The sequence below is a fragment of the Protopterus annectens genome, chromosome 9.part0, assembly GCF_019279795.1.
Source record: "Protopterus annectens isolate FY-2018-M chromosome 9.part0, PAN1.0, whole genome shotgun sequence".
NCBI classification, from domain to species: domain Eukaryota; kingdom Metazoa; phylum Chordata; order Ceratodontiformes; family Protopteridae; genus Protopterus; species Protopterus annectens.
Genome location: NC_056743.1, coordinates 225,763,646 through 225,782,266, shown reverse-complemented (window position 1 = coordinate 225,782,266; position 18,621 = coordinate 225,763,646). Strand labels below are relative to the sequence as shown.

At 41.6% G+C, this 18,621-nt stretch overlaps 1 protein-coding gene across 1 annotated transcript in view; it reads left to right on the top strand.

Annotated features, from left to right (window-relative positions):
• PDE3B (phosphodiesterase 3B) overlaps positions 1-18,621 on the top strand; it is a 1,918,808-nt gene that overhangs the window by 1,642,721 nt on the left and 257,466 nt on the right. The gene's annotated exons all lie outside the window — the stretch shown is intronic.

Here is an 18,621-nt window from a genome sequence, read left to right as displayed (position 1 = left end):
ATGAAAGTTTTTATATTGGAAAAACCTCTGGGGCTTTCAAAAGAAGGACATACCAGCATCAGTCTTGATATAAGGAAAAAAGATGAACACAATGCATGTTTAAACATATTAAAAATCACCTGTTTCATTTTTTTTTAAGTTCATTCCAATTGACCATGTCAACATTGGACAGAGAGTGGGTCATCTGCCTTAATTTTAGAGCTTAAAGAATTAAGATGGCAGTTAAAATACAATGCATTTAATTATCCTGGGCTTAATTATATGATTTCCATTTCTGGCTAAAGTTGAAAGCGATGTTTTCACTGTAAGTAATGGTTTATTCTCTGGTTTTCTTTTTATTGGGGCCATAAAAACTATAAGATGCTGCTGGGATTGGCTTTTTTGGTTCAGAATACTGTAAAAAATGATGAGTTTTATTTGGGTTAATTATCTCATTAAGATTGTCATGTGATTTTAAGCACTGTGTATTTATTCGCTGATTTTTATGTGGTTTATATTCTGATGAAGTCTGGTTAATGGTGGACGAAAGCGCTTAATGTTTTAACAATAAAGAGTGGCATCTGGCCAATGGGAATGTTCTCCTTTTTTGTTTTTAATAGTTTCTATTTGTTCGTTGCTTGAACTGTACATATGCATACAAGGTGCAAAGTGCAACTCAGTGCAAGAAATACTGAAATAAACTCTGAAAGAAACAAGTATTAATTGGTATAGGTACATTGTGGGAAAGGGATGAGCTCTAGAGTTTTTGGTTCCCAAGAACTATTGTAGCAGCCAAGTCAGTTCCGAGTATCCGAACGAACCCACAGATTGAGGTAGAATGAAAATGGACAACACAGATGGAATGTTATGGTGAGTATATAACTTTTTTTTTTTATATCACAATGTAGCAGTTTACATTAAAGGGTTAAGACTGGGAACTGCCAACAAACTAAATTTTTTTAGTTATTTTTCCCTCAGTCATTATTTGCAAACCTTATAACCCTTCATAAATCATTTAATGTGATATTGCTTTCTAGTTTTCCACTGAATAGAGGCACTTGTGCTTAGTGGGCTGTCTGCCAATACTGAAGAAATTTATCTGCAGAAGTACAAAACTATGTCTTTTAGAGTTCTTGTATTTTTAAATAAGAAATTAAAATTCTCAATGGAAATAAGTCTTCCTGATTTTTTAACTTGATTTCATATTTCCTTAGACAAGTCCGAGCATACTGTTTCTAAAGTGGCATCTGTGTTCACAGCAAAATCACCAAAAATTAATTCCATTTGAATTTTTTTTTTTTTGTTTATTCAACTGAAAATATTGTGTGTGTATGCTTGCAAATGTTAAACCTTGTATATTGGAAAGACTGAGAGATGCTTTGGGCACTGTATTTATGAACATATCTGTCAGATGTATTACTGCAAAAACATTTGTTTCAAAACATCAGTTGTTAATATGTTCTGTGGTAGTATCCTGCACATGTAGTTAGTTCTTCTGCACTGGTACCATCCTGATATTTCAGGCTTCAGTAGACTGAAGTAGATCCATTTAAAATGGTATGCCATCTCAGCTGACATTAGCATTTTGCTTCACATAATAGGTAGGTTTATGATTGTTGAAAATGTATAATGGTGCTAGTACGTAACTGAGGGTTTCTGGAACAGATGTGCAAGATTTTGTCCTGTACAGGAAAAAAAACATGCTCAGCATTCTGGAGAGTAAAATGGCTTGGTCAGTGTGTAGAAGATGGAAGTGGAGGAGAGAACCTAATTCTGTGAATGAATTTAGCTGTAATGTTCTGACTGAAAGTTAGCAATGAACTAGATTTAAGGGTTTGTAGATTGGAGTGCACTTATGTGGAATTGTTTTGAGGGTGTTAGGGAGTCACTGCGCTTTAGTTAGTGAATGCAGTGATAGTCTCATTTAGGTTAGTTTTTGTAGTAAACCTGTGGAGTGTACTGAGTGCAGTTTGTAGTCTGTCATGATTGGAGTGGTAATTGGTAAGAGTTGCAGATGAGGCATGTTAGTCACAAAAGCAGTCTTTTTCCTAGTGCTAGTGTGGCTTCATCAGCAGCGTGGCTGTTACTTAGCATATACCTCATATGGATTTTGTTAAGGACTTTGTATATATGTATGCCCATAAAATTAATTCCATAGTGCTCAACAGTGCTGACTACTTTGATCTGTTGCAGAATTTCAAGAGTTCCTCCACTTGCTGAATTTATGGTCCTGTTCTCTATTATTATGTTAAGTATTTTATAAGTGCTGAAGAGCTTGCCTTTCATAGTATTAAAGTTAAAAGCCAAGGCCATTTGTAAAAGCAAGTTGTGGATGTTTGCTAGATTAAAGGTTAATATTTGCTAGATTAAAGGTTAATGCCTGACTGATAAGAGCATGCGAGTTTGAGTGCCTTATTCCAGGACCCTCAGTATACAGTAGTGTGTTGAGGAAAAAGTGGTTAATAGCATCTAAAGAAAGCAAGGCTCCCTGTCACAAGTGTGAGAGCTGTAACTGCAGCCCACACTACTGTGAAAAGCAAAAGCTGATAAAGCAAATTCTGAAAGTCATCAAACAGATAAAGAAAGAACCAGCAGGATGGTACCAGTATAAAACCTCTTTAATAAACAAAGAATAAATAAAACAAAAAAAGATGAGTGCTTTTGCACCTTGCTTGAGTGCTTCATCCGATTTAATTAAGACATGAATAAAACACATTTAAATACTATAAAACTACATCCTCAGACCCTGTGACTTCAGTGCAGGTCTTAAAGGGATATGCTCATTCAATCCTCCACCCCCTAGGTGCTTGAAATAATTATCCATTTAGTCTCTTAAGCACTCAGTGTGAGTCCTCTTATCACTTCGTTTTGCAGTAGCATAATACAACTGGAGGACCAAAAATTTGAACACGTGTGATACCTACATTAATTAACTACATGTTTACCTAATGCATTCCTAACATCACCTTTGTTGATAATATAAAGATGCTGTCTAATCCAATCTCTAAAACAATGGTTAATCTTCCCAGCATAATAAGATTGACATACCTCACAGATTGCTAAATAAACAATGTCCTTAGCACTGCAATCAGCATACAAATTAAATTCAGACAGACATCCATTATCAGGGTGTATGCAGTAATGCTCTTTTTTAATATATCTACAAACATTGCATACCCTGCATGGAAAGATGCCTATCCTGTCTGACTTTCTTACTCTATTTCTATCCACACTTAAGGGTTTATAACAAGCATCTTCTTATTGGAGGTACTGTTCTTAAATGAAAAGCCTGGCTGCTCACCAAGGACATCCTTACTCTTATCATCGGACATAATTTTCTTGGGTGGCGAAAGCCAGGGTACCTTTTTGGCTAAGCTTATATAGGCCCCAGGGCCAATAGCCTAGTACCTACCTATGAACCTATAAGCAGCTGCAGAATGAACATTATTAGAGTATGTCAAACACATTCTTAACTGACCACTCGCAACATGCTTATTCTCCAAAGTATTGCTATCCTTCCTTGAGAAATATGGATGTCCTTCAAGGATGCATCTGCAGTCCTTACAAATGGGTTGTCCTGTCGTCAGGCAGCCCTTCGGTCGGCCGGATTCCAAAGTCTGGGTCCGGCTGGTGTCGCACTTCACCCGACGTCATTGCGGCAGTTTGGGTATAAAGGCATCAGCCGACGCCATTTTCTCAGTCTTTCTTGCCGTGGCCAAGCAGAAGCTGTTCGCAAGTGCCGGTCAGTCAGATCCAGAGATTACTTCTTCCGAATACTACTTCGAAGACTTCTATAAAGCTAAGTACCCGCTGGGGACTCTTTCTTGCCTCAGCCGATGTCAGAAAGTTAATAACTGTTTATCTTGTGGGAAACAAATACCTCATAAAGATTTCCACTCCTATTGTATACATTGTTTAGGCCCAGACCACGGCGTAGCAGCTTGTCTAGCCTGTGCTTCTTTAACCGGCGGACGCTGAGACGCCACTCAGACTTTGCTGAACAGATTTTCGGCTCGATTTTGCCTACATTATGCCGCCGGATCCTCCGACCACGCAAATAACTAAAAAGAAAGAAAAGGACCGACACTCCACTGTTTCGCTGAAACCACGGCCAAGCAATCATGAGTGTCTCGGTTTCGGCCGAAACCGAGCAAGCGGTTCTTTCTTCAGCCGACAACTTGCCTTCTACCGAGGCCTCTTTCATTCTGGTAGAAACGGCTTCTGAAATCCAGCCTTCTGTTGCGATTTCACAGGATTTATCAGACACCATCCCACTAGATATTTCTACTCCTGCACGTGGAGCTGCTAGGCCTCCTCCAGCTATGTCTATTAAGGCCTTTGCCAGGGCTAAAGCAGCCAAAACTTCCAAACCAGTGCCTGCCAAGCCCCCCTCTCACAGGCCCAGCACCAGCTCCCATATGCTTTCTTTGGCACAGGATCTCATCACTTTAATCCATGGATCCCAGCCTCATCCAGGCAGGGCCTCTCTCCCTCCTCCAGAAAAGAGGCCTAGAGCAGAGCCCCCTGAGCCAGTAGCCACAGATGATTCTTCTGATGATTCAGAACATTCTGATCCTCCTGAGGCTTCTTATTCTCCTTACGAAGATTCTGATGCTGAGGAGTCCATCCCTTCAGCCTCTCCTCCTGAGGAATTTTCCTTTGGGGAAACCTTGCATGCTATGAGGGAACAATTCCAGTGGCAGGGCCAAGATTTCTCAGACTCAAGAAAAAGGCTTAGGACCTTTCTACACTTACCTCAGCATAGACCTTTAGCTATTCCTCCAGTTCTATCTGTTGTTGATGATGCATTTAATGATGCTTGCACTTCTCCTGATACTTTACCTCCGGCTCCTGCTAAACCAGATAGGTACTACAGGGTCCCGGACACTCATCACCACTTATATAAGGCCCCTTTTGCAGATCCAGAGACTATCTCCCAGGGCCCTAAAGCTGTAGCAGCTACTTCTTCTAAAAACCCCCTCCCCTCTGAAAGGGATTCCAGGTCCTTAGAGAGATGGGGTAAAAAAGTTTACACCTCTGCTACTTTGTCAGCTAGAGCTTTGAATTGCCAATTCCATATGATTCAATATCAAGAGTTTATGCTTGACCAGTTGACTAAAAAGCTGTCCTCTGAAGAATCTTTAGATAAAAAGTATGTTCAAGAAATGTTACATAACATTCAGCAGGTTAGTAACCATTCTTTAAAATGTGGCTATGATGCACTGGAGGCTTCCTTTAGATCAGCCATGACGGGCACAGTTATCAGGAGGCATGCATGGTTGAAAGAACAGGCATTACCAGACCATATCAAATCTAAGCTTTTGGATGCACCTATGGACAAGGTCAATTTATTTGGTGCCCCGCACAACAGGTTCTCAAAAGATGGAAGAGAAAGCAAAATCTGTGCAAACCGTAAAAGATTTCTTACAAGTTCAACCTCCAAGGTTTAGCAGGAATTGGCCCTCCAAGAATTGGTCCTTTCCAGAGTCCTCTAAGGCACAAAGAGGCAGGAATAGGCTCTAGAGGCAGAAACCAAACCAGAGGTGCCTACAGGTCGCCAGTGGCAGGGTAACAACCAACGAGGCACGGACACAGCCACCGCCACTACAACAACTCAATCACAGTGACTTGCGCTGACACGCCTACCAGGGAACAACTAGAAGCACCCTTAGGCGGAAAGCTAACCTTATTTTCAAGAAACTGGCACTGCATTACAAGAGAAAAATGGATTTTGCAAACTATAGACCAAGGTTACAGGTTCCATTTCCATACTCTACCAGAAAAGAGAGGAATGCCAAACCTACCACCTACTCAAAGGGCAGAAGCTCTAAAACAAATATCTCAATTATTAAGAATGAGAGCTGTGGAAAAGGTACCATCTATGGAGCAAGGAAGGGATTTTACTCCAGGCTCTTCCTGGTACCAAGAAAAGAAAACAAATGGAGGCCTATTCTAGATCTGTCCGCTCTAAACACATTCCTCATTGTTCCAAAATTCAAAATGCTGACTACAGCAGCTTCTTCCCATGCTGGGCAAGGAGTCTTGGCTGGTAACTCTAGATCTCAAGGAGGCATACCTGCACGTCCCCATAAGACCAATTTGCAGAAGATACCTCAGATTTCTTGCAGGATCAGAGCATTATCAATTCTCAGCATTGCCCTTTGGCTTATCTACTGCGCCCAGAGTGTTCACGAAATGCCTGGCATCAGTAATCGCTCATTGCAGACTTCAGGGAATTCAAATCTATCCCTACCTGGACGACTGCCTGATACAAGCGGACAACAAAAACAAATTAACAGAAGACTTAGAAAGAGTCATATACCTGCTTCAAGCCCTGGGATACACAGTCAATTCAAAAAAGTCAAGGCTGATTCCATCCCAAATAATAACCTTTCTGGGTGCAGAACTGGACACATCCAAGCAAATGGCATTTCTAACTGCAGAAAAGAAAGAACAACTTCCTCTCTACTTTTTGGCATTAACAAAGCAGAGCCATCTAACTGCAAGAAAAGTGTTACAAGCTCTAGGCTTCATGGCATCCTGCATAATTCTGGTCCCTCATGCCAGGCTTCATATGAGAAAGCTACAGTGGTACCTAAAGAATTTGTGGTCTCAGCACAAGCACAGCCTGGAAACCAAAATTCCAATGATCCCATGCCTGAAACAGGAGTTCTTATGGTGGGCACAGGCCTGTCAATCAAACACAGGACTGCCTTCAGCAAAAGTCATCCAAGACAAACTATCACGACAGATGCCTCAGACCTCGGTTGGGGGCACACATGATGGACAAGTGCATTCAAGGCCTATGGACTCAAGACCAACTGCATCTGCACATAAATCTAAAAGAAATGATGGCAGTAAAATTGGCAATCCAGGCATTCAGACCTCTTCTCCACGAAGGCCGGCTGTTGATAAGGACAGACAACACCACAGTTATGTGGTACATCAACAAACAGGGAGGCACACACTCATACCCCCTATGCCGGCTGGCACTAGACCTATGGGATGTGGCTCTGGGTTACAACCTTCAGTTACAGGCAATTTATGTTCCAGGGAAGGAAAACATTCTAGCAGACATATTAAGCAGAACTATAACAGATGCCCACGAATGGATGCTGCATCCGGACATCTTCAAAGCCATCACAAGAAAATGGGGATTGCCACAAATAGACTTGTTTGCATCCCCATACAATCACCAGTTGAAGAAATTCTGCACAAGGACTTACCACCCACTTGCTTGGAAGGTGGACTCCCTATCCTTCAGTTGGAAAAGCATGACAGCATGCGCATTCCCACCACTTCTTTGATGCACAAAGTGCTTCTCAAGATCAAAGAGGAACGTCCGAGGATCATTCTGATAGCCCCAGACTGGCCAAGACAACATTGGTACCCACTACTGAGGAGCATGTCCAGGGAACAAATATGGAAACTACCACTGATCCCATTACTGCTGACACAGAACAACTACAACATTCTGCATCCAAGCCTAAAAACTCTGCAACTAACTGCCTGGAACATTACATGACAGAAAGTAGCACAAATTTATCCCAAAGGGTTAAGGACATAATCCTGGAGGCTCGTAGACCTTCAACAAGAAAGAATTATGCAGCAAAATGGAAAAGATATCTCATCTGGAGCGCTGCAAAAGGGCAAGATGTGACACTGGTGAACATAGCCAACATCCTGGAGTACTTGGCTGAGCTCTTCCACACAGGCCTGTCTTATTCCTCCATCAAGATACATGCATCAGCTATTTCAGCACAATATAGCTTGGATCCTCCTGTCTTCTCGCATCCTCTGCTCAGACAGTTTCTGAGGGAATTAAAATGTAAAACCTCCCAGGAAACCTCCATTGCCAGCATGGGACTTGAACTTTGTGCTAGAAAAACTGACTCTGCCTCCTTTCGAGCCAGCAGCTACAGCAGACTTGCAATACTTATCCTGGAAGACTGCCTTCCTGCTGGCAATAACTTCAGCAAGAAGGGTCTCTGAACTACAAGCATTAATGGCAGTACAACCCTTCCTGATCTTCCATCAAGATAGTGTCCATGAGAACAAATCCTACATTTATGCCTAAGGTGGTATCCAGAGTCTCTTTAAATCAGGCTATCCACCTTCCTACATTCTTCCCCAATCCACAGAACAGGGGAGAAAAGCTTTACATACCTTGGATGTACACAGGCAATTACGCTACTACCTGGACAGGACAAAAAACAATAGAAGAATTGACCAGCTTCTGGTAGCTTATGCAACAGGAAAAGAAGGAAAACCAATTTCTAAACAGACAATCTCCAAATGGATAGGAAATTGCATTAGATTTTGTTACTCCTACCATGGAAAGAAAACTCCAGAGAACATCAGGCCTCACTCCACAAGGGCCACAGCCACTACCACAGCTTTCTTACGAGGAGTGGCTACCAAGGACATTATAGAGGCTGCTACTTGGACCTCCGTGCATACATTTGCCAAGCATTATAACTTACCTCTATACTCTAGATCCCGTGCTGGCTTTGCCACTGCTGTTTTGCAAGGGATCCTGACTACACCATAATCTATTCTCATTTCCTCCTCCCCTAGTTTAGCTATGGTATTCTACCCATTTAAGGACTGCAGATGCATCCTTGAAGGACATAGTACAGTTTTGTACCTACCATAAATGTAGATGTCCGAGAGGAATGCATCTGCAGTCAGGATTACCCTCCTCCTTCCCTCTGAGGTACTCCTAGGGTACTTACCAATCTTCAGCTAGCTTGGGGGGGATCTATTATGGTGTATTTGTTTGTATATATGTACATACATGTGTATTTTGTGTGTTTGCTCTCTATTATTTGGAAACTTTGGCATTTATCCAAATTTAGCCTACCAAGAGGGCACCTGGCATCTGGGGCAAGAAACACTGAGGAAAATGGCGTCGGCTGATGCCTTTATACCCGAAAACTGCCGCAATGACGTCGGGTGAAGTGCGACACCAGCCGGACCCAGACTTTGGAATGCCGATCAAGGGCTGCCTGACGACAGGACAACCCATTTGTAAGGACTGCAGATGCATTCCTCTCGGACATCTACATTTATGGTAGGTACAAAACTGTACTTTTTGCTCTGGTCGGTCTACAGGACACAATCTCATCTTTTGCCTGAGATGTATCAGACTCACAGTAACCTCTCTGATGAAACTCATTGGTTAGAAGATCAAAAGAAGCATACATCTGACTATCTTTAGTATGCAATCTAGCACTTGTGCAAAACTGACCTTTCATAACATTTTGCTTCAGGTACTTTGGATGCATGCTGCGAGTATGTAATATAATATTCCTTTTGCATGGTTACCTATGGAACAAAGTATCAAACATCCAAAAAAATCAATCGCATGACCAGAATATTTAAAAGTAAAACTTAAAAACTTGGTTGTATTATGTAAATAATCCACAAACTCACGTAATGTGTCTCTAGATCCAGACCAGATAAAGAAGACATCATCCACAGAATGACCATAATGTAAAATAGAACCTAAATTTAAATTTTTCACATCAAACATAGATTCCCAGTGTGTGAGCACCATGTTCACGTGGCTTTTCGTGCGCATGGTGCCAGTTGCAACACCTACTTCTTCAATGTAGTACTTGTCAGCAAAAGAAAGGCATTACTGGTAAGGATGATGTCAAGTAAAAATCCAATCAAATATAGTTGACTGGCTGTATATTCAGAGTGTTTCCTCACGATAAACCTCACATAAATGCCAACATCATTGGGAATGATTGTAAATAAGGATGCAACATCCATAGTGACTAGTAAGTACTCTTCAACTCTATTGGTACCCAATCATTCAGACATCTTGCTCAGGAAGTGTTTCGTGTCTTTTAAGGATATTATCTACCTTATCAACTATGGGGCAAAGTTGTTTCTCAGCATAAATGGACAGGGGCTCTGTTACCCACCCCCTGCCACAAACTTTTGGTCACATGGGTGGATTCTCTAGACATTTATGCACCTTTGGAAGTCCATATATATTATAGTATTAAAGGATGTTCAACCATAAAATATTCAAAAATCTCCCTATTAGCAGCTTCCATCAAAAGGTCATGTATGTATGCATTAACATTATCAGTTATTTTAAGAACATCAAATCTGTTGCACTCAGTATAGGTAGTAACATAATTCAACATAGCCAAGCATACTGTTTAGATAGCAAGCAGTGCCCATCACAACAGTTCCTTCTCCCTAATCGGCTAGGTGAATGCAGAAGTCATCATGTGAAACCAATTTGCATAAAATTTTAAATTGCAGCTTACTCATATTTTAAAATGCTTTCTTATGCTTTTGCTAAAAAGACCATAAATGTCATCCTCACATAATTTATTAAATGCCTCTACTAATAGCGGATTTATAGGTACATGTTGACTAGGTTTTCTAAAAGTCGATGGGAATGTAGTACTATTTGCATACAACAGTCTCAATGAGATGTTGCGAACAAAGAGTTTCAAATCTAGTAAAAAGTCATGTAAGCATGACCCCTTGCAGGAATAAAAGATAAAACAAAATTCAGTACCTTACGCTGTTCAGTTGTAAGCATGACCGACAAGATGCTAATTATTAAATCTTTGGAACTTTGCTCTGAACTGCAGGGCCCAACTCCAACTACCCTGCCAATTGTGCTCACTTGCATCCAAACCTGTTCCTGCTCTCTGATCGCATCCTCATTTCCTGCCTCATTGTGTTCACAGGTCCCAGTAGCTGAAGCTGTAAAAAAGACTGACTTGTTGAAACCAGAACATTACTAGCCACTGCTGAATCTGGGAAACTCAAAACGCCATTTTTAACATTGATAGTATCCTGCATTTCAGCCACCACTTTGTCCTTTGATTTATTTATGCCTGGGGTCATTGTGTCACTGAGGCTCTGAGTATTTGAAACAGTCATTAACACTGATCACACTAGATACATTACGCACAGTGTTATGGATGGACTGCAAAACTCCAGATGAAACAGGACCCGTCTCTGCTTATTCATTTCTGTACGTGTAAATGCATCAGTCTGCTCAGAATGCTTAGTATTATCACTCCTTTGCCATGGAAATATACACCCTTCCTTAAAATCAACAAAATCTCGCTGTAACGTCCTCCGATGTTCATTGTGCATACAGCTGCAGTCATAACAGATGGGTTCTCCTGCCATCAGGCGGGTCCTCGGTCGGCCGAATTCCAAAGTCTAGGTCCGGCGTCGGTTGTCGTCGCTTCTTCCCTGACGTCAGTGCGACAGGGGTATAAAAGAACCAGCCGACGCCATTTTCTTCAGTCTTTCTTGCCGCGTGGTGCCCGAAGCAGAAGCAGTTCGCAAGTGCCGGTCGGCCAGCTCCTGAAATTACGAAAATTTTGCAACCGAAGTCTTCTTGAAAGCTAAGTACCCCGTTGGGGAAACTTTTCTTGCCTCAGACCGAAGTCAGACAAAGTTAATAATTGTATTTCATGTGGGAAACGAATACCGCATAAGGATTTCCATTCCCTCTGTATTCCTTGTTTAGGCCCAGACCACGACGTCTCGGTCTGTCGTTTTTCTGCTACATTCAACAAGTGCACCATTAAGCGTCGGGCGGAGTTCGCCCAGCATTATTTTGGCAAAACATTTAACTATATTATGTCGTCGGATACTCCGACTCCAGTTTTGTCTAAAAAGCGCAAAGATAAGGACCGACACACGAGGTCCGCGGCCTCTACCGACACCACGCCAAAGCCGACTACACGTGGTCCGGTTCTCAGCGAGGCGCCTACGCAGCCCCTGACTACCGACGACACTTCATTGGCAGTGTCTCCTGTGCCCGAGGTCGCAGGCTCCTCGGCCCACACCCTGACTACAGATACCGAAGCCACTCTTGGAGGTGAATCTCAAACTGTGGAGAGGTCTACCTCCTATCAAGGTGTCTTCAGACCTTCCTCTTCTTTTTCCATCAAGGCTTTCACTAAGTCTAAAGCAGCCATGCATTCTAAGAGGCAAGCTACCCAGGGCCCAATCTCCAGGCCCCATGCCTAAAAAACAGATGCTTAAAATGGCTGAGGATTTAATTACTCTTATCAGGGGTTCTCAACCCCCCACCAGACAAAAGGCCCAGAGTGGAGGAAGAATCCCCCTCCTCTGATCAGGGCTCCATTATATCAGAGCACTCTGATGAACAGGAACATTCTTACTCCCCTTTTGAAGACTCCGATGCAGAGGAGTCCATTCCATCTGTATCCCCCCCAGAGGATTACTCATTTGGGGAAACTTTGCATACCTTAAGGGAACACTTCCTCTGGGAAGGCCAAGATTATTCAGATTCCAAGAAAAGGCTTAGGGAATTTCTCTTGCTACCTCAGCACAGGCCTCTGGCTATACCTCCTGTCTTGGACATACTAGATGATGTGTACTCGGAGGCCTGCCTTAACCCGGATTCTCTACCTCCAGCCCCAGTCAAGCCTGACAGGTACTACAGGGTCGCTGACTCGCACCAATTTCTATACAAAAGTCATGCTGCTGACCCAGAAACCATCTCACAGGGTCCCAAGGGAATTAAGGCCTCCACTGCTAAAAACCCATTACCTTCCGAGAGAGATTCCAGATCCTTAGAAAGGTGGGGAAAAAGGTATATACCTCGGCCACCTTAACCATGAGGGCATTAAACTGTCAGTTCCATATGCTAAAGTACCAACAGTTTTTGTTATCACAATTGAGAAGTAAAATGTCACAACCTGAACAACCAGACTTGAAGGAGTTGCAGGATTTGATGCACAGTGCAGAACAAGTGGGTAAACATACCTTACAATGTGGTTTTGATGCTCTAGAGGCCTCATGTAGAGCTGCTGTTACAGGATCAGTCATACGTAGACATGCCTGGCTCAAGGAACAAACCTTACCAGATCATGTCAAAGCTAAATTACTAGATGCCCCTCTACAAAAGGATGTATTATTTGGTGCTAATGCTGAGAAGGTATTAAGGAAAATGGAGGAAAAGGCTAAATCAATACAAACAGTGAAAGAGTTTCTACAGGTACAACCCCACGCTTCAGTAGAAATTGGCCTGCAAAACATTGATGCTTTCCAGCCACGGGCAGACCCCAAAGAGGTAGATAGAGGCTCGAGGGGCAGAGGGCAATCCCAAGGATCGCTTAGAGGCAGACAATGGCAAGCTCCTACACAAAGAGGTGCTGAGGATAACTCGCAACCATTCAGAAAGCAAGTCCAATGACTTTCCCCTTTGCATGCCAAGCAAGACTCAAATGGCAGCACCCTTAGGCGGAAAACTCGCTTTATTTTCAAAAAGTTCGCATATTGTCACAAAAGACAAATGGATCCTGGGCATTATAAACAGAGGCTACAGATTCCATTTTCACACCCTTCCAAAATGAGAGGCATGCCAAACCTGCCACACAATCAAAGGGCAGAGGCACAAAGACAAATTTGAGATCTCTTAGACATGAAAGCTATTCAAGAGGTACCTACGCATCTAACAAGGTCAAGGTTTTTATTCCAGACTATTCCTGGTACCAAGGAAGGGAAAAGATTGGAGACCTATTTTGGACTTATCCATCCTAAACACATTTCTACTGCATCAAAATTCAAGATGCTCACTCTACAGCAGCTTCTTCCCATGCTGGGCAAGGAGTCTTGGCTGGTAACATTGGACCTCAAGGAGGCATACCTGCATGTCCCAATCAGACAAAATTGCAGAAGATACCTCAGATTTCTTGTAGGTTCAACCCATTATCAATTCTCTGCATTGCCCTTTGGCTTATCTACTGTGCCCAGAGTATTCACAAAATGCCTGGCATCAGTAATTGCCTACTGCAGACTTCAAGGGATACAAATATACCCCTATTTGGACGACTGCCTGATCCAAGCGGACAGCAAGCACATTCTTCTGAAACATCTGGCTTATGTAATAATGTTGTTGAATTCTCTGGGATACACAGTCAAAAAGGAATCCAGGCTAATACCCTCTCGGAAAATAATTTTCCTGGGTGCCAACTTGGACACAAACACCCAGATGGCCTACCTCACACCAGAGAAGCAGGGGCAACTAACTCAATACTTCAGAACACTAGCAAATTGCACCAGGCTGACTGCAAGGAAAATCCTGCAGGCTCTGGGATTCATGGCATCTTGCATCTTACTAATCCCATGTGCAAAGCTGCATATGAGGAAACTTCAATGGTACCTGAAAAACCTATGGTCTCAACACAGCCACAGCTTGGAAACAATAATACCACTAATTCCATGTCTTCAAAAGGAATTTCTGTGGTGGACTCAAGCATGCCAAACAAACACAGGTCTCCCATTCAGCAAGCCTCAAGCAAATCAAGTCATCACAACAGATGCCTCGGACTACGCCTGGCGGGGCACACATGACAGATCGGTGCATTCAGGGCAAATGGTCCCAAGAAGAAAAGCACCTTCACATCAATCAAAAGGAGATGCTAGCAGTAATAAATGCTATTATAGCTTTCAAAGACCTTCTGCAACCAGGTCAACTAGTGATAAGAACGGACAACACCACAGTAATGTGGTACATAAACAAGCAGGGAGGAACCCATTCTTACTCCCTATGCAGACTGGCCATGTCACTTTGAACATGGCCCTGGACTTCCAAATCGAACTACAAGCACAGTACTTGCCAGGCAAGGAAAACATGCTGGCAGACAACCTAAGCAGAAATATGACAGATCCACACGAATGGAAGTTGCATCCTCAAGTTTTTACAGAGATAATTCAAGCATGGGGAAGGCCAGACATAGATCTCTTTGCCTCCCACAAAAATCACCAATTCACAAAATTCTGCTCAAGGATTTTTCATCCAAAGGCCTGGAGAGTGGACGCTCTCTCTTTCAGTTGGACATCAATGACAGTTTATGCCTTCCCACCTCTTCCTCTGCTGCCCAAAGTTCTATTAAAAACCAGAGCAGACAGACCAAAGATGATTCTCATTGCTCCAGACTGGCCAAGACAACACTGGTACCCACTCCTGAGGAGCCTGATGCATTCCCCACCATGGACTCTGCCTCTAATGCCTCTTCTCTTGACTCAGCACAGCTTCAAAACTCTTCACAGTCAGCTAAAAACACTCAATCTAGCCGCATGGAAGATTCCTTAGCATCACAATAGACCCTACTCTCCAAGGAGGTGAAGGATGTCATTTTGGAGGCCAGAAGGCCATCTACTAGAAAAACTTACTCAGCAAAATGGAAACGGTTTTGTGTCTGGAATGAGAAAAAATTACAGCATCTAGCTGAGCTGCTAAGCAGTGGACTTTCATTCTCCTCCATCAAAATCCATGCCTCAGCCATTTCTGCAGAATACAACACTGATCCACCCTTATTCTCTCACCCCCTCTTAAGACAGTTCCTCAGAGGGGCTAAGAATCTAAAACCCCCAAGGAAACAACCAATACCTGCTTGGGATCTCAATTTCATTCTAGAAAAACTGACCTTGCCTCCTTTTGAGCCAGCTGCCTCATCAGATTTGCAATATTTGTCCTGGAAAACAGCTTTCCTTCTGGCTATTACCTCAGCTCGAGGGTATCGGAACTACAAGCTCTCATGGCTGTACAGCCTTTTATCATCTTCCATCAGGACAGAGTTTCCTTACGAACCAACCCGTCCTTTATGCCAAAAGTGGTATCCAGGGTAGCTTTGAATCAGGCTATACACTTGCCTACCTTTTATCCTAATCCTCAAAACAAAGGGGAGAGATTACTACATTCCTTGGACATCCACAGACAACTGCGTTATTATTTGGACAGAACAAAGCCTTTCAGAAAATCAGAACAGCTCTCTGTATCCTATGCTATAGGAGCTCAAGGAAAGCCAATTTCCAAACAGACAATCTCAAAATGGATAGCCCACTGCATACACTTTTGCTATTCTTTTCATGGCAAAACTGTACCTACAGGCATCAAATCTCACTCCACAAGGGCCATGGCTACCTCTGCAACTTTTCTCAGAGGAGTTCCTACCAAAGATATTTTGGAAGCAGCCACTTGGAGTTCTGTGCATACCTTCTCCAAACACTACCACCTTCCACTATACTCCAAATCTAGAGCGGGCTTTGCCACTGCAATCTTGCAGGGCATTCTGGCTCCTCCTAATTCCACCTAGTGCCTACCACCCCTTTCTTAGCTTTGGGATTCTACCCATCTGTTATGACTGCAGCTGTATGCACGATGAACATAGTACAGTTTTGTACCTACTATAAATGTAGATGTTCGAGTGCTAATACAGCTGCAGTCCAGGTTTCCCTCCCTCCTTCCCCTCTTGGGACAGGCCTATTGGCTAAAATCTCCTCATGCAACCTGATTGGGGTATTCATTCTTGATGTATTTGCTTGCACTACTGTATTTTGATTATATGGCATTGCTTTATTACACAAATTTATGTATTGCCTTCATTCTGGGGGCACCTGACATCTGGGGCAAGAAAAACTGAAAAAAATGGCGTCGGCTGGTTCTTTTATACCCCTGTCGCACTGACGTCAGGGAAGAAGCGACGACAACTGACGCCGGACCTAGACTTTGGAATTCGGCCGACCGAGGACCCGCCTGACGGCAGGAGAACCCATCTGTTACGACTGCAGCTGTATTAGCACTCGAACATCTACATTTATGGTAGGTACAAAACTGTACTTTTAACCTCCATGAGCCGCTTCTCATACATGCTGGTGTCAGAAAACAAATCAGTCCACTTCTGGCTGCACAAGGTTACATCAGTAAACCTGTTAACATTTTCTATATCACAAATGATATCGGCTTGTACTAAAGTCTCTATAGGACCAAAATGCTTCTGTAGTTACACAATATATCTAAAGCTCATCTTAAGTTAAGAGTCTGCCACTCCTTCAACAAAGTGGTAAATTAATTCCCATACATAGGCATCTTACAAAACTCTCAGACCCCTAGAATAACCTTATATATCAGGCAAGCTTCAAAATGAAGTCTTTACCACTCTAATCTCTTAAATCTGTATGTATTGTTGTCTAGCGTTCTGTACAATGCCATCAAGTCTGCATAATCCACAGTCGATCATTCCAAGGTATTAGCAGTCACATTCTCATCGGTCAGTAGTAGCGGATTGCCTTCTGTCACCAAAATCCAGTATAAGGAACATTTGGTACAGTAACCTTATCATTGCCGGGAGTGTAATCCAGTTCGATAACCCCACCTTCTTCCATGCTGTGTTCTGAGTCATCTTGTATCAGGATTAAAGGATTTTGTTGGGTGAGAGGGGAGCATCATGCTTTACACCTCCCTACTAACAGTGTATTCTAACTATGAGATTGCTTAACTTGTAGTATGGAAAGTACTGTGAGACACCACAAGTTAAGACTTGATATTTATCTATCTGTGTGTACACACATATATATATATATATATATATATATATATATGTATATATATATATATATATATATATATATATATATATATATATATATATATATCTACACATACATCTTTATCTGTTTACTTATTTATTCTCCCCATTATTCCTGCATGTGTGTCTATATACATATATTTATATTTATCTAACTATGTGTATATATATATATATATATATATATATATATATCTGTATGTATATGTGTGTGTGTAAATATATATATATATATATATATATATATATATATGTATATATACATATTTAGGGTTCCTATCAGATAGTCAAACTTCTGCAAGTTCGAACCTCATATGGATGAAACCATAAGTTCGAATTTGCAGAAGTTTGAACGTTTCAATGGAAATCTCCGTAAGGGGAGGTTTCTGTTTTGTTCAATGTGGTGCGATCTCGGAGTTGATGTAGTTAAGTAGAGGGTGGCTTGCCCCCCTGCTTACAACAGTTTATTTTGTTTTCTTTTTTGTTTTTTATCCATTCTCGAAGTTTTTTAACTTTGAATAGGATGGTTCGAACATTCCGTGTTTGAAGTTATTAATCTTTGACTATGTGATATAGACCCTATATATATATATATATATATATATATATATATGTATGTATATTATATATATATATATATATATATATATATATATGTATATTATATATATATATATATATATATATATATATATATATATATATATATATATATGTATATTTTATATATATATATATATGTATATGTATGTATGTATCTGTATATGCACACACATACCCACAGTTATGATGGGCACCTGCAAGATGATGAATACAAAACTGATAATTGATACCTTGGAAACCTATACTGTTTCTTAGACTAGGTGAAACAGTGATTAAATTAACTCTGAAAGCTTGTTTAAGTGAGTACGGAATTGGCAAATGTGTTTCTTGGGAATTTGTTTTAAGCTCTTGTAGCAACTTCTGTTGTGATACCCAGCTGATGGCCTTAGTTCTGACTCGTAGCTGTGGTGGGGCAAATGGGGCACCGACCCTGAGTGCAAAGTGTTAGGTGCATTATTTGGAGATTAATGCATTTGTGTTCAGGACTGAAGCAGTTCAGCAATTTGTGTTTGGTGCAAGATGCAACAAGTGGTTTACTATAATTTTAAAGAAGAAAGAGATTATTTTTGTGTGCTATTAGATTTAACAGGTTTGCCACTATCTTAATTTATTTATTTTTGCACATCAATTATTTAAAATTTGAGGG